General features: G+C 40.9%; 1 pseudogene; it reads left to right on the plus strand.

Moving 5' to 3' along the window:
* Window positions 1-4,128: 4,128 nt before the first annotated feature.
* On the plus strand, window positions 4,129-4,766 carry LOC102873704 (annotated as a pseudogene).
* The last annotated feature ends 1,086 nt before the right edge of the window (window positions 4,767-5,852 follow it).

The following is a 5,852-nucleotide window of genomic DNA, read 5'->3' on the forward strand; positions in this document are numbered from 1 at the left end:
AAGGCAAAGGAAGACACTGGAAGCTACTCAAGAATTACAGATAACAAAAGCACATATTATTACATACATAATCCTGCAACTATAATATATATTCACACACATCTGAACTAGAAAATTTATGGAGACTTCATCAATGATACTATGTTATTAGAGAAATGTTTTAATTTTCATATTCCAGTCAGAAGGCATCTTATATCCCAACTAGTTGGGAAGGGATTGAAAATAGTATTAAATTCTGTCCTAAGAGCACTTGCATTTGGTCATTCTCTTAAAAGCTAAGATTTTCTGTACAAAGGAGTCAGAAAAGGGACTTGAGAGAAAGGGCTTTTGCCTAGAGAGAAAGAGGGCTGGAGACCTGACCCTAAAGTAGCTGCTGCCCTTGAGCTGCAGTCAGTCCTTCATATGGACAGAGAGAATGGCTAATGATGCTTCATATAAAATCGCCAGTTATTTTATGCCACCTGATGTGTCTGCATGAGAGATTTCCTTTTCAATTTTATGCTGCTGTTAAACCAAAACCATGTTGTGCTACTGTGTCAGTCTTTTCATTATTCTAAATTTTACTTTTACTATTTAAGTGAATGTGCATAATCCAATTTGACAATGTTCTAAAAGTTGATAAAGTTCTGAAAGTGCCAGCTCTGTGATACAGTAGGTGATTGAGCCTTGGCCTTCTGATCAGGAGAAGGAGTGAGAGGAGGAGCATTACCTGCCAAGAACATGAAGGTCTCAGCTGAGGTTCCTTCTTAGGGTCCACTGACAGGAAGAGGGAGTAATTTTCTTTCCAGTTTTATGCTGAGCTAATGGAATAGCAATAAGTTTGGTCAGCCCCCAATTAGTAGTTTGTTTTAGGCACTCCCCCTCCACCTTTTTTTTGCAACTGTTTAATATGCCCTACGTTGGCCTCCTTACCAACATCTGGTTGTTTACTGTTTCTTCAAGAACAAAGATTTTAGTGCTGTAAATTTGAGCTGTAGGGCTAAGATTCACTTACTGGTGAGATATAAAACCTTGTTGCTTTTTCTAGAGTCTGACGGCTGTGAGCTGTGATCAGGGGAGATTTTCCTCTAGCTGCAGCTGGTGTGGTTTAGGCTCTACTTCACCCAACTATGCTCCTTTAAAGCCAGTTTGCCTCCTTCCCCATCCATGCTGGAAGGATGACACAGGCGAGAAGTAAATAGAAACTCTTGGCTCTAGAGTTGCGGCAGTTGTTTACTGGCCCTCTATGCTATGATCAGTGCAAACAACTTGTGGAAGATGCTTAAACACTGTCAGCCACGTTTAATACATATGTTAACAATTATCTTACCAACGTACTGAAGTAACTCTAAATTGTAGGGCCCAGAAAAGTATACAGAGTTGGCAGGCACTTTACCTGGGCAGTACACTCAGTTGAAAGCAAAGAGGAAAAAAGTCATCACTGATAAAGGTGAGGATAGGTGATCAAGGAGTGCTGATTTCTAGCATGTTAAATGAGTGATATATTCTGAATGATGTTCAGTCCTCTTTTCCCAGGGAAGAAAAAGATTAAAAAGTAAGCATGACACTAGTTGATTTATCAGTGTTCCTTCCAAGGAGACATATATTTTTTAATAAACGATAGTTGCAATGAACCATGGCTCAGAAACCTTCTTGAAGTAGTTGAGATGGGAGGGTGGGTTCACAGCAACGAGGAAAAATGCCCCAAACCTTTGGGACCAAAAGGCTCTCTTCTTAAGTGATGACCAGCTTCATGAGTCTGGAGTTCTTCTGAATGGTTGCAGACATTTTTGGTGGTAACATGCCTTGCAGAAGCTAGATGTTCGTCTATACCACAACCACCAAAATGCTGCATAAATAGCACAGACTCAGGAGCCTCCCAGCCTTGGTGAAAAAATACTGACATCTTCCCGAAAGGTACATACACAAGATGGGATATGTCTACAGCAAATATGTCTGTTTTGGAAAAAAAAAGTAGGAGCCCATTTAGCAGAAAAATTTAGTAATATTGATAAAAAAATTGGCCAGACACCTACCAATGTTCCCAGAAAGCGTCAAGGAAAAAGGAAATTGTAATAGACCCAGTATTAGACCTCAGGTGGCAAAACAAGGCAGCTATCATCATCCATAGAGGCTCTTGAAGGGGTAGATGGGTGCTTAAAAAGGATATTTATGACACAGGTGATCTTACTGGCAAATTCTGTTGAAAAACTACAGGAAATACTGCTGTAATTAAGGTTGAGAATGATAACTAACTGATCATTGTGTGGTGTGAACTATATTAGAGATTGTAAGCTCTTAGATGTTTACAATGCTTTATAGTTTCTTTCCACATTTTCTCATTTGGTAGAAGGCAGTGTAACAAAAGGGAGTTCTCAAAAGAGCTGCATTTAAGGAAATGCATTCATAAGTGCAAAGAGTACTAAGATTTGACATCACATTGTTGAGACTAAAGTTTCATCAGCTTATATCCTTCGTAGAGGAGGTACAACTTCTTGACAAGAAGATATTGAACAATGTGGAAACATTAAAGATACACATACCCTTATGCTAAACATAAGCATATCCTTAGGGATAAAGCCCTGTTTCCTGCAAGGAGTGAAGATTGGACTCTCTTCCCAGTTCTGCTGACAACACACTATTAGAGTTTCCAAGGCTGTAATCTTTATGGGTGCAGATTACTATATCTTTCTCCTATAGAGCAGATGGAGGGATCCTAACTGCCAAGTGCTAAACCACTGTGCCACCAGTGCTCCTTAAAAAGTACTGTAGAGTCATAGCTGACCCTCTAGCAGGTTTTCAGAGGCAGTTAAATCCATGGGAGGAAACTGGCCATCCACGGAGCAGCTGGTGGCCTCGAACCAAGTACCTTTGGAATTGCAGTACAGCTTCTTGCACTAGGCCACCAGAATTCCCTTTAAAAAGTATAGGATTTCATAAGTGTGAAAAATGAAACATAATGACCTTCTCAAATTTAATTTACTTGTTTCTCAAAATTATTTTTTACTCTACTTCTCAGCTCAGATTCTTTCTTTGGCTTACATTTTAAAATCCAAACTCCTCTGCCAGATATTCAAGATTCTCCATAATCTGGTTTTATTTTACCTTTTCAACCCATTTCCCACTACTCCGAGGACTCTATGCTACAGATAAACAGAACCATTCATTATTTCTTAAACAAAAAGACTGCATACTATTTCTTCTTCCTACGAGGTCCTTTAGGCCCAGATCCTATATGTTTAAAGGCCAGCTCAACTTTGTCCAAAAAGCAGTCCAAAATCCTCTCCTTTAAAATATTACAGCATTTCACCCCTCTTTCTTTTATAATACTTTCTTCCATATTTAATAATAATTTTTTTTTAAAAAAGTAAGCCTAATCTCTCCCTTTATTAGACTGTAGAGTCTTTGGGTCTAAATGATAATCATTAATTATGTCATTGTTGTTGAATACCATAGAGTCAGAACCGACCCATAGCTGACCTTCCAGCAAATTTTCAGAGGCAGTAAATCGCAGGGGAGGAGATTGCCCATTCTTTTCCCACAGAGCAGCTCATGGCCTCAAACTCTGTGCCTTTGAGTTTGCAGTGCAGGTTCTTGACACTATATGGTTGGAATAATGAGTAAATAATAGTCGCTCCCTGATTAAGGACACAGCTTTAAGTATGTAGATGACTATTTTTTAATCATGTGTTGACGCCTTTGAGCTGTGGTGCTGGAGAAGAGTGTTGAATGTACCATGGACTGCCAAGAAAACAGATTCATCCTAGAGAGGGTTAAACCGGGTGGCTCCTTGGAGGCAAGGATTCTGGGGCTTCGTCTGACATACTTTGGACAAGTTGTAAGGAGAGAGAGGTCTTTGGAGAGGGACATCATGCTGGGCAGAGTGGAGGGACAGCGCAGGAGGGGAAGACCCCCTATGAGGTGGATTGATTCAGTGACTGGGGTAATCGGGATGGGTGTGTCAGAGGCAATGAGATTGGCACAGGATAGAGCACGGTTTAGGGCTGTTGTACATAGGGTCGCTATGAGTCGCAAATGACTCGACAGCACATAACAACAACAACAACATTTTCATTAAAATTTAACAGAGCTGACGCTGTCGCTTGCTCTCTTTCTGCCGCCATCTTGGTTCTGCGTTCCCTGTACAAAATGCCTGGTGAAGCCACAGAAACCGTCCCTGCTACAGAGCAGGAGTTGCCACAGCCCCAGGCTGAGACAGGGTCAGGAACAGAATCCGACAGTGATGAATCAGTACCAGAGCTTGAGGAACAGGATTCCACACAGGCAACCTCAGAACAAGCACAGCTGGCAGCAGCCGCTGAAATCGATGAAGAACCAGTCAGTAAAGCAAAACAAAGTCGGAGTGAAAAGAAGGCTAGGAAGGCAATGTCCAACCTGGGACTTCGACAAGTCACAAGGGTTACTAGAGTCACTATCCGGAAATCTAAGAATATCCTCTTTGTCATCACAAAACCAGATGTTTATAAAAGCCCGGCTTCAGATACCTACATAGTTTTTGGTGAAGCCAAGATTGAGGACTTACACAGCTAGCAGCTGCTGAGAAATTCAAAGTTCAGGGTGAAGCTGTTTCAAACATTCAAGAAAACACACAAACTCCAACTGTTCAAGAGGAGAGTGAAGAGGAAGAGGTTGATTAAACAGGTGTTGAAGTTAAGGATATAGAGTTAGTCATGTCACAAGCAAATGTGTCGAGAGCAAAGGTGGTCAGAGCCCTGAAGAACAACAGTAATGAGATTGTAAATGCTATTATGGAATTAACAATGTAGCCATCTGGGAAAATGAGGATTTTTTTTGGTGTTTCAAAAGAGTAACTGCAGTTTGGTTTGAAATTTGTACTGTTTCTATCATTCATTAATAAAGTTATGGCTTCTGTTGGATGAAAAAAAATTTAACAGAGCTGGGGATTATCTATCAAATGCTATCCATCTCTATCTTCCTATAACTCTTATTCTAACAATTGTATTGACTGGTCTCACCAAAGGAAGTCCATAAGATCTTCAGAGACTATGAAGAACTTGGGGAGCCAGGTACTGGCTTCTTTTAAAAAACCACCAACCAAAAACAAACCACAGCCAAAATGGTTAGCACTATAGAATAAAAAAGAAAATAAAATGTTGCCTATAAAGATAGGATTTTAGACAAGGATGTTTTGTCTGGACCATGAATCAATATACTGGATTGTTGGATTCTTGGCTAGAGACATGACATAGAGGAAAATGTGTTTTTCTAGAGACTTACTAATCTAACAGAGGACTTTAAGAATGGAGGATATCAGATATCACAGCAAGAGCAGCACTAGAAATGTTGTTGTTGCTGTTGTTGTTGTTGTTGTTATGTGCTGTTGAGTCGCTTGCGACTCATAGCGACCCTATGTACAACAGCTCTAAACTCCGCTCTGTCCTGTGCCAATCGCACCATCTCCGATACACCCATCCCAATTGCCCCAGTCACTGAATCAATCCACCTCATAGAGGGCCTTCCCCTCCTGCGCTGTCCCTCAAGCATGATGTCCCTCTCCAAGGACCGGTCCCTCCTTACAACATAACCAAAGTATGTTAGCCGGAGCCTCAGAATTCTTGCCTCCAAGGAGCCACCCAGTTTGACCCTTTCCAGGATCAATCTGTTTCTTTTCCTAGCAGTCCATGATACCCTCAATACTGTTCTCCAGCACCACATCAATTCTCCTTCTATCCTCCTTAGTCATTGTCCAACTTCCTGATGCATAACAAATAATTGCAAAGACCATGGCCTGTATCAGACGCACCTTAGTCTCCAGAGAGACACCATTGCTCTTCAGTACTTTGGAGAGGTCCTTAACAGCAGACTTTCCCATTGCAATATGTCTTTTAATT

Source organism: Elephantulus edwardii, unplaced genomic scaffold (assembly GCF_000299155.1).
Source record: "Elephantulus edwardii isolate Elephantulus edwardi_28Jun2011 unplaced genomic scaffold, EleEdw1.0 scaffold00178, whole genome shotgun sequence".
Lineage (NCBI taxonomy): Eukaryota > Metazoa > Chordata > Mammalia > Macroscelidea > Macroscelididae > Elephantulus > Elephantulus edwardii.